The sequence below is a fragment of the Gossypium hirsutum genome, chromosome A04 (genome assembly GCF_007990345.1).
Source record: "Gossypium hirsutum isolate 1008001.06 chromosome A04, Gossypium_hirsutum_v2.1, whole genome shotgun sequence".
In the NCBI taxonomy this organism is placed as follows: Eukaryota; Viridiplantae; Streptophyta; class Magnoliopsida; order Malvales; family Malvaceae; genus Gossypium; species Gossypium hirsutum.
This window is the reverse complement of record NC_053427.1, coordinates 8,968,735-8,980,963: the sequence shown is the minus strand read 5'-3', so window position 1 is coordinate 8,980,963 and position 12,229 is coordinate 8,968,735.

The following is a 12,229-nucleotide window of genomic DNA, read 5'->3' as shown; positions in this document are numbered from 1 at the left end:
ATGGCTGGAACAACATTTTTAGCTTGTTTTCGAAGTGGTTTCTTGACCACCCGGCAGCCATAAGGGTGTGTACCTCCTCACAAGGTCGTGTAGAATTAGGAATTAGGGTTTCTTACAAGTTTTGGGTGCCATAGGGACGTGTGGCCAATTTGGGGATTTTTGGCATTTCTCACACAATCGTGTCCCCCGAGCACACATGCATGTGTATTTGGAAATTAGGGATTTGGTGGTTCAATGTCACATGGCTTGGCCACACGACCATGTGACTAATTTGGGAATTTAGGGATTCGACGTCCATCAGAGCTCATTAAAGAACCATCAAAGATCAAGTCAAAAGTGTTGTTCTGCCTTCATATACATACTTGAAGTCATACATTTGGAGGATTAATCATTTGAATATTCCTGAGCATTATCCACCTCTAAAATTGCAATAGTTTGATGGTAAAGGATATCCATGTAAACATGTCACTCAGTTCGTGGAAACTTGTGATTGCATCGATGTAACACCTCACTTACGACCCAATCGTTGGATTTGAGAAGAGAGACACCAAAATCATGTTGGAAAAAATCTAGTTTGAAAATGATTTTATTTATAGCGAAAATAAAAATTTTGAAAACTAACCCGATTTGTTATATTTATGGCAATAAACGTTAGACCAAAATTTTACATGTGTTTTTGAATAAGTAAATCCTTGATATTTTCAAGCTTTCAACCAAATGATCTTCTTTGCTATTCTCTTACCACAAAATGCTTCGAGTGTGGGATCGAACCAAATGAATCAAAACACAAAACTAGAAAAAGTTTTATATTCTTTTTGGGGTGAAACAAAAAATTCTCTCTTATTTAATAGAAACCAGTAGAAATGTTAATTTGAAAAATATATTAAATAGTTGAGAATAAATTCTTCCTATTTTTCAACAGAGTAATAATCTCTCAAAGTTGTGTATAAATCCCTACTAATCCTATCTATTTATAAGAAGAGAAGATAGAACCATTGTTGAATTATAGAAGTTTATTTCAACAAGAAAAAGAACTTCCTACTTAGAGTAGGAGTAAGGTGGATGGCATCCCCTAGTATTCCTACTAGGGTTGTCGACCCTTCATATTCCATGAAGGGATTTTGGACCACTCTCACATCAGATCTAAATACGAGTACTTCTTGGATATTTTGACCCAGTACTTTGTAATTTGATCCAACTCGATTCTATTTTTTTATTTCCAAAAATAAACTTCAATACTTTACATTAAATAATTTTCTCATCCCAATTTTACCCCTAGTAGAATTTTCGAGAAAATGTATTTTCACATGACCAAATGATTTATTCTTATTTTTTGGATTTTAGATAGCTCAAAAATATAAACTTATTCTCCCGATCATTTTTAAGTAATTCATCTACATTTGCAAATGAATCATTTCTCATTTTCATTTCCATTTCCATTTTTGAGAAACCTACGTTCATTTCCAAATGATTCCATTTCTCCATTTTAGAGAAATATATAATCATTCTTGAATGTTTCTTATTTCTCTATTTCTATTCATTCTATTCATTTTGATTTAAACATGCAATTCATTTATGGTTTCAACGAGCTAACGAAGGGACCGATTGGGCATATGCAATTAGGGCTTAAATGATTTATATTTGAAGTTTCAGCCTTTCATCTATTAATTATAAACTCATTTAGTCACGAAGTCATTCTACTATAGTATCATGACTGAGCTTATGGAGCCTCAAACCTGGAAGAGACAGTCTGACCTAAATTTTGAACGTTACATTAGCCACTAAAATGATTCTCTATTAAAATACCACAAAACGCACCAACCAACCATGCACACCACATGTTTTCAACATGAATCATATTAAAATTAATCCTAATTACATGTCTTTCTAAACATACCATAAAAAATGAAGTAAAAAAATTCATGTTTATGTCACTTGTAAACCCACCCACTTAGAAATCTAGTAGCTCACATCAACCTGGCGAGCACTAGCTCACGACCTACTCGTGAACCCCTAGATCGTTGCTAGCCCTGTGATCCTTAAAGATTGGCAAACCTAGACACACAACTCCCCTTTTGTTTTAACAGACTGATGGCTCGCGAGCAAATCATTTTGCAAATAGAAATTTAATACTACTTAATTTGGAAAAGCATGCTAAAATGAAAGCAAAGTCCAAAATAATTTATGGTTTAAACATCTAAAAAGTCCAAATTAAACATAAAGTCAATTTAAACCAATTTATTGAAAGTGTAACACCTCAAACCCGGCCTAGATGTTATGGCCAAATCTAGATGTGTTATGAAAAGAAAAGTTTATAAAATGGCTTCCTTGTTATTGGCAAATCATCATAACCATTATTACTTAGTATGTCTGATTTGTTTGTAAAAATTATTGATATACTTATTTGATTTAAAATCATTGCACGCTTACGCCTTTCTATTAAACCAAATGTTTTGCAGCGGAGTTTCTTTAAAACGTCATATTATGGCAAATCAAATGGTTTCTTGAAAACCGTTATTTCAAAAAAGTTGCATTTTTCAGAAAAATCGTTTTACCAGTTGTTACGATTAGAAAACCAAAACAAAATCCAAAACCAAAAACAATCCCAAAAAGTCCATAGAATCCCAAAATTAGAAAACTCTCAAAACCAGAAAAGTTTAAACTAATTTTGAAAGAATGAAATTTGACAGAAATGTGGTCACTACTGAGCTTCCGTCGTATCGATCCGCCTGAATCTGAGGGTTACTTGAATAGAACAAACAAACAGAGAGTGAGTTTTGAAACTCGGTGTGTAATACGTATATAAACAAAAATTCAGATTCAACCTCATACAGAATAGATACAGATGTAAACCTTTTATAGAATCAGAATTATACAGATACAAATATGCAACATCCTACCCTCATCCTCTACACACCAACTTCGACCATCCCATCACACCACGTGGGGTATAAAATACCCACGCAGCCCTACACACTGTATAAAAATGGGTCACCTACAACTCATTCTACACATTCACAAATTCAAGAAGTTCAAAAATTCTTTACAAAAATATTTGAAAAAACTAAAGAACTAAAAGAAATTCTAATGAATATCATATCAGTTCTAAAGAAAAGTTGCCTCCTATCGAATTCAACCGAGGAGGGATGTCAAATGAAGAGAAGAATCAAAGACATTTTGTTTGTAAAGAAATTCAAAACTTGTACTCTCTTCGAAATTATAAATAAAATTTGACGCAAAATTTTCAAGTCAATTTTCAATTTGTGTGTACAATATATAGCAAAAAGAATCCATTTACATTATGTAAAACTAAAACTAGTGTATGTATGTCGTAACCATTTTTTGAAAACGGGGATTAACTTTAGATTTTGGAAATGAAAACGAAAAAAACGGGAGTCGCCGCCAATCCTTTTTGATGAGGTGTGATCGGGTCGCCTTAAATTAACCATTTTAATAAAAGTTAAGATTTACTAAAAAGATAATTTTTGGTCTACGAAAATCAGAAAATGAGTTCAGGAGTCGGTTACGCACGAGGAAGGATTCGCACCCTCAATACGCCCAAAAATTGGTACCTAATTGATTAATTAGTGTCTTAGTGTTGAAGATTTGAGAACTTGAAAGAATTTAAAATACGATTCCTCTTTCTATTAATTCTAATTTAAAAATGATCGAATAAGTTAAAACAGATGTTAAAGACTCCCTCATCTCGAAGTAATAAAACGTCATGCTCAGTAAGTTAGGACACGACATTTCGAACTTTGAGAATAAGCTTGCCTTTATTTGAAATTCATGTATTTTGACCCTTTTTTTTAAAAGGGTATTCGACTGTTTAGTGTAAATGAGAAAAATCGAAACCCAGTAAGTTAGGGCACGATATCTCGAATTTCCAAATACCGAATATTACCTTTGTTATCAAAAATCTTATCCTGAGGTAACAAAATGCCATACCCGGTAAGTTAGGGCACAACACCTCGTATCTCCGGGAATGTTTATTTCAAAACTCATATTGTGATTTAAAAGAATATTCCGTTATTTAGGTTAAATGAGAAAAATCGAAACCCAGTAAGTTAGGGCACGATTGTCTCGAATTACCAAATACGGAATATTACTTTTGTGAAAGAATTATTTTAATGTATCAGGTAAAAAAATATAACGTGATTTATAGTAAAACATAAAAGCAAATTATGGTATTAATATGTATAATAGCATAATAATAGGTGCGACAGTGTCAAAAATAATAATATGAGCAATTATAAGAGGTGAAATAATAGCAAGGCTAGTAATATGTAAATATAAACAAATGCATGAGGAAAATGAAATAATCGAATACATAAGTAAATTAACGAATAAATAAAAATGAATAAAACATGGAACAACAAAAATGGCAATGATAACGAGAATGATAATAATAATAATTAATAATAACAGTATAAAACGATAATAACATATGGTATTAAACATGATAGTAATAATGTAAATATGAAATAGTAGGGAACATATATATATAACACCTAATACTAGATTAAAAATATATACAACATTTATTGAAAATAGTAATAAAAAATAACTAATAATAACGATATATAAATGTATACATATATGTACTAAAATATATACGTAGTAATAAGAATAAAAAGTGTATACATAATATTAAAAAGATATACATAATATATATATTAGAAATAATAATAATGTTAAAACAACTATTAATAATACTATATAAATATGCACACATATATATATTAATAAATATATACATAATAATGATATTAAAAGTATGTACGTAATATAGCGTTAAAAATACATACGTAATATAGTTATAAAAAATATATATATAATGTGATAAAATGTATGAATAATATGATATTAAAATATATACGTAATATAAAGTTAAAGATAATATATACATAATATCCATTAAAAGAATATACACAATATAGGCATGTATTAAAAAAATAATTATTAATAATGTTACATAAAAATATATATGCATGTTAAAAATATTAATTGAAACTAAAACTAATACTACTAATAGTAAAACTAATAATATAATATAATATAAAATAAAAATAAAGAAATAATAGTAATAGTAGCAATAATGATAATATATATGTACATGAATAGTACTAATGAGAATGATAATACTAAAATAATTAATTTTAATAATAAAGTAAAAAAATATATCGAATCAAATTAAAAGCAAAAGGCTTGGGCCAAAATTGAAATAAAAAGAAGAGAAGGGGACCAATTTAAACGTGTGAAAATAGGGGAAGGACTAAAAGCAAAATAAGCCCATTTACCCCAAAACCCGCAGTATCAAGGGGACTAAATCAGAAACCGAAGTAAACTGTTGGGCGAAATTGAAAATAATAACAAACTTGACTGTAAAATCATAAAAATGCGGAAGGGCTAGAGGTGCAATTAGCCCTTCCATAGAAAACACGTGGATCTTGGGGGATATCCGGGTCGGATTTCGAGCATAGCATAAAACGGCGTCGTTTTGAGTTATTGGACTTAACTCAAAATGGCGTCGTTCCTTATATCTATAAAATCAAAAAAAAATTTACATTCATTTCATCAGTGCGTTTTAAAAAACAAAAGAGGGAGACAGGGAGAGGCTTCTCCGGCCTAGGCGATTTCCGGCTATTGGATCGCGGCCCATTCATCGTCGACGACCACCGTGCACGGCGGTCGGATGTGCAAAACGAAGGTCTTTTCGCCTCTTTCACTCTCGTCACTCCAGATCTAAGCCCTAAGAAACAAAAAGACCCGCAACCGTTGAGAAAAATCGAGAAAACCATTCGGTTTCCATCACTCTGATCGCTCAAAAAAAGTAAAAATATTATATCTATACAACTATCTATGTATGTACACTATATTCGATATGTAAAGCACAAAGATCTACCTTTTAATCAATCTTTTTGCTATTTTTATTTTCATATCTTGTAGTCGTTTTTGAATATTGAAAACCCCCTTAAAATACACTCAGTTTTTTTTCTCAAATACAATTGGTTTCCCCCCCTTTACAAACTGATCTCCTTTAGGCTTTATAGCCGATTACAATATTAAGAAAATGTGGCTACTGTTGCTTGCTGCCTTGCTCTGCTCTGTTCTTTTTCTTTTGATTGTAGGTGCCAGAGGAGTTCGTGGTGGCGTGTGGGCAACTTTTGCAAGGCGGTTAGCATGCTGGGGCGGTGGGGTTAGGTGATTTAGGGTTTTAGATTTTGAAACCCTAAATTTAAGCTAGTTGGGTCTTTTTGGGCTGTAATGGATTTGGGTTAATAGGTTGGCCCGGGCCTAAATGGACTTGTACAATGTATAATGCGAAAATATTTGGTATATTCTCAATAAAGCTTTTAGAATCTGCACCTGTAATTAGAACCAAAATAATAATAATAATAACCAATCACTTTATTTGACTAACTTTTCCTTACAAGTCTTTAGTATGGAGACAAATCACTTTAATCAGTCTTTGGAGCTATTAACCAACTTTTCCACCATTGATTTGAAAACCCTAATCCATCAATTCACTTTAAATAAAATGAGATCCATGAATGTTTGGTGTTATATTTTTAAAATGTATTTAGAATAAAATGAATCAATTTGCTGTTGCCAAAACACAAGTTCAATTCCAACGAAAAAATTCAACATTGCTCTAAACGGATTCAAAGAAAAACTCCCTACTCGAGCAAAACATACTACCCTTACTTACCAAATGTACGAACACAGTGAATCGAAACACCACAATTTAGAATAAAAATTTTGCTAAAACAAGGAAGAAAGAAAGAAAATAAGGAAATTCTAGTTGGGAAGAAAAATATAGAGAAGAAAGAAAAAACGTCAGATTTCAAAAACGAAGAGATTTTTGGGAAAAATGAATTTGACCCAAATCCCATTACATCCACAACCATAACCACCCACTAACTCAGAATCCCACTACCACTAACCACCACCGTAGCAAAAATTATCAACCACGCTCACATAAAGGCTTGAAACATAAAACTTCCAACACATTAACTCCTTACCACTCGAACCAACAGACTCATTCTAATATGGATTAACAGACAATTATATATAAGCCCACTCCACAAGGATAAGGCTTGGATCTAAAATAACAAAATTTTTTCAACTGTGGAAATTGAACCCAAGACCTCACACACACACCCAGAACACTTAACCACTGAAACAAATACACATTTTTGTTATAATTTACAGAAACAGGAATAAATTACTCAGGGAGTTACATTATTGATATACTTATTTGATTTAAAATCATTGCACGCTTACACCTTTGTATTAAACTGAATGTTTTGCAGCGGACTTTCTTTAAAACGTTATATTTTGGCAAATCAAATTGTTTCTTGAAAACCGTTATTTCAGAAAAGTTTCCATTTTCAGAAAAATCGTTTTATTACGCTTAGAAAAGAAAAATAAAATCCAAAACCAAAAACAGTCCCCAAAAATCCAGAGAGTCCCAAAATTACAAAACTCTCAATACCAAAAAAGTTTAAACTAATTTTAAAAGAATGAAATTTTAATAAATGTGGTCACCACTGAGCTTCCGTGGCATCGACCTGCCTAATTCTGAGGGTTACTTGAACAGAACAAATAAACAGAGAGTGAGTTTTCAAACTCAGTGTGTAATGCGTAGAGCTGATTATGGGCCGGGCAGCCCGGCCCGGCCCGAAGGCCCGCTCGAAAAATGGGAGGGTTTGGGTAAAAATATAGGCCTGAAAAATGGGCTTGGGCAAAAAAATGAGGCCCGTTTAGAAAACGAGCTGGGCCTCGGGTAAGAGTTTTTGGCCCGGGCCCGGCCCGGCCTGGCCTGGCCCGAATTATATATTATTATATTTTTATTTTATTTTTAATCATTTTAAATTTTTAATATAACCATTTTTTTATTATATTGTTAATTTGTGTATTGTTTTAAGAATTGTTTTAGTATTATTTTTATTTGTTTTAATATTATTTTTATGTTTTTAAATATATTTGATTTATTATATTTTTAAATTTATTACTTAATGAAATAAGAAAAAATTAATATGGGTCGGGCCGGGCCGGGCTCGGGCTTAGCAATTTTATTTCGGGCCGGGCTTGGACAAATTTTTAGGCCCATATTTCAGGCCGGGCCAGACCCGGGCCTAGTAGACGGGCCTAAAATTTTGTCTGGGCCTGGCCCGGCCCATGATCACCTTTAGTAATGCGTATATAAACAAAAATTCAAATTCAATCTTATGCAAAACAGATACAGATATAAACCTTTTATAGAATCAGAATTATACAGATACAAATATACAACATCCTACCCTTATCCTCTACACATCAACTCCGACCATCCCATCACACCACGTGGGGTATAAAACACCCACCCAGCCCTACACACCATATAAAAATGGGTCACCTCCAAGTCGTTCTACATATTCACAAGTTTAAGAAGTTTAAAATTTCTTCACAAAAATATTTGAAGAAACTAAAGAAGTAGAAGAAATTCTGATGAATATCATATCAGTTCTAAAGAAAAATCGCCTCCTATCAGAGGATGTCAACAAAAGAAAAGAATCAAAGGAGTTTTGTTTGTAAAGAAATTCAAAACTTGTACTCTCTTCGAAATTACAAATAAATTTGATGCAAAATTTTTAATTTTCAACTTGAAATTTGTATGTACAACATATATGGGAAAGAATCCATTTACATTATATAAAACTAGTGTATTTATAATACAAAAATATATAGTACATGATCAATAAGGTTTTTAAACTATGCACGTGTGATTAAAACCAAAATAATAATAATAATAACAACCAAATCACTTAATTTGACTAACTTTTCCCTACAAGTCTTTAGTATGGAGACAAATCACTTTAATCGGTCTTTGGAGCTATTAACTGACTTTTCCACCATTGATTTGAAAATCTAATCCATCAATTCACTTTAAATGGAACGAGATCCACGAGTGTTTGGTGTTATATTTTTAAAATGTATTTAGATGATTGTTTATTAATTTTATTTGTTTATATTTAAATCAAATGTAATAAATTGTTGAATTTTGTAATATAGGGACAATATACTTCTTATTATAACAATATATGGACTATCTACATTTTTTAACTTGCTACTTCTCTTTTTAATTTAATTTTTTGTAACTCTTCACAATTTATTTTGAAAAACATTGAAAAAACTAAATGATTAAATCAAGACTTAACTTTTCACTAACCTTAGTTTATTTAGTCTAACTTTTCACAATTTAATATACTCATTTCATGTTTCATACTAACAACTTTTCTTTTTGGTCAAAAGAAAAAACAATTATACTTTCTTTAATCCCAAAGTTAAGGCTTTATGAATCAAAATAATATTATATTAACTATGATAGTTAAGTTTTTTAGTTAAGACTTTAAAAAAGCTTCCACTAATGAGATATACTAAAGAAAAGAGTAACTTTCTTTTTAGGATAACTAATTTGTAATTATGTATTTTAATCTATTACTAAGTAATTAATTAAGTTAATGTCACGAGTGAATCGTATATCATATATCAACTCAATTGGAAAAAAGTCTTTAAATTATTTTTAAATTGTAACAAATATTATTATTAAGATGTTTTTCTTTTTATATTTTTTATAAAATATATTAAAAAACAATTAGAATAATTTTAAGAGAAAAAAACTCATACACGGCAGAATTTAATCTAAAGGTATCAAAGTTTTGAAGCCTCAACTTTAACATTTCAACCAAAATTCCATTAGCATATAAATATTTTATAAATATAGATTTTATATAAAAAAGTTTATGTAAACTTCTTTTTAACCCGCATCACAAGTATACCATATTTAAAAATATTCATAGCTAGGCAGTCCACTTTGGGTCATTAGGTTTCATCTCAAGTTGGCCCAATTTAACCTATTTTACTATATAAAAAATATAAATATATGTTATATTGATATTCATAAATTTCTATACTTAAATTTTAAATAAATTTATTGTTATTTTTTAAACATAAAACAAAGAAAACTTTCACCCAAATTATATGTTTGTGGTTAGGCAGCCCACTTTGGGACAGGATTCAGCTTACGTTTTAAATCTTGGGCTTTAACAATAATAAAAAATATAAAAATAATATTCTATTAACAGTAAAATGAACCATTTATATGGGCTAATTTGAGTTAAGTGTGGTTTGAATCAAGCCTTAACTTTGACCAAACCCAACTAAAAACACCTCTAACCATAATCTAGTATTGTTTTTATGAATTGAATTTTAACTTGTAATTTTCAATTTTATTACAAAATTTCTTTGACTACGAAAACAAAAAAAACATATTTGTAACCTCTCCAATCTAGTATAAACATTCAGTCTAAATTCTGGAGATTACATCGGCCACAAAGATGGCCTAGCAGGGTTATCAGAGTTTTTGAAAACAGTCATCTTTAAAACATTTGTTTAATTTAGTAGAAAACTTAATTAATTTCTAAATTATATATTACTTGAAATCTTAATTACACTTTAAAAGTAGGAAGTGGTAACTATTTATTTTTAATAAAAATCGGGTTCATGTATAATTGATTAATAACAATAATTCGAAAATATTAAAACTTAAATTAAATGTCATGCAAAATAAAACAAGCTTAAACCTAAATGTCATGCAACAGTTCAAAATAATTTATTGTAGTCTTCAAAAATAAAAAAAATCATATAATGAACCTAATTTTTTTTTAATTTAATAATGTGTCAAGACCTTATAGATGTCACGCCCGTGTCCTAACATAGCAGGTTATCTGTAGGATGAAAATATAAGGGGGAGTGAGCTATGACGCTTAGTGTGAGTTCATTCACAATAAATTCAATGCAAACGGTTGGTAAGACACATTAAAACAATCACAGTTAGATTACATTTTAGAATGTCGATTTTACAATTTAACCACCAATAGTATCACAGTATTCACAGCTGTAATTTTAGAATATCAAATTTCCACATCATTCACAATATTCACACATATATAAATATATCATAACAGAATTCCAGATTTGTATGCACATGATTCAAAAGATGCCATACAATTTCGGGTTTTAACACAACAAATCCTATCCTACTTTACATACCATAATGGGAGTTCCCCTAAACTGTAGCACCCCAAACCCGGCCTAGACGTTAAGGCCGAATCCGACGTGCCACATTGAAGTCAAAAACCCGTGTTCCCTTTTCAGTGTTTTAAAAGCCGACTTTTGTCAAACTAACCAAGTGAATGGAAGATGGGCACCAGGTAGGTATCCATAACAAAGGAGGTGAGCCTTGAAGGCTGCTTAAGTACCAAGCTCTCCGATTGGATCCAATCCTAGACATGCCCACATCCATTGCCACACTTGGTTATAACAAGTTGAAATTTCTTTGAGTGATTAGCTTTGGTAAATCGAATATTCGTAACGTCGTGTTATTTAAAAAAAAAACAAGTATCATTTTGAAATCACGCCCTAAGTCTAGCCCATTTGAATTAGTATCCATCAATTTAAAGTTGTTTAAAATAATATAATCCCAGAAAATCAAAGAAGAAAATAAAGTTAAAATGGCCTTTTTACAACCCAAAAATTAAATAGTAATTAAAAATAACTTAAGAAAACCAGTCTCTTTTTCAAACCCAAAAGTATTCACCGTGGCCACTCTGAATCCCCTCCGGCTCCAAGTCACCCACATCAAGGCTCACCTGCAAGGTTAAAGAAGGGGTGAGTTTGGGGAAACTCAGTGTGTAAAGAAAACCCATTCAAAGCCCAAGTCAGCTCAAGCCCATTGAGCCTAAGCCCATTCAGGTAACAATGATACTGGGCCAGAGCCCTTTTCAGATTACAATAAACTGGGCCTTAGCCCCTTATTCAGATAATAGTATGGCCCATAGGCCCATTTCAAAATACATGCAACATCAGTAAACATATGCAAGCCCATTTGGGGAAACTACTCAACCCACCAACTACTACACTCCACCCGTACCAGCCATACACTCCATGTGGGGAATAGCTCAACCCACCCAGCCCAACACTCCACAGTTGCAGCCTTGCTGCTCAGTTAACAGTAAATTGAAGCAAAGCCTCCAGTACGTGGACAAGCCACTTTCAGTACTTCCTCCGTCAATATCCCAGTCCCATGCATCAAATAATAACAACATGGCATGCAGTAAATAACAACAGTCAAACATGCATTTAGGTCAATTTAACCCTAGGGGTATTTCGGTAATTTATCTCC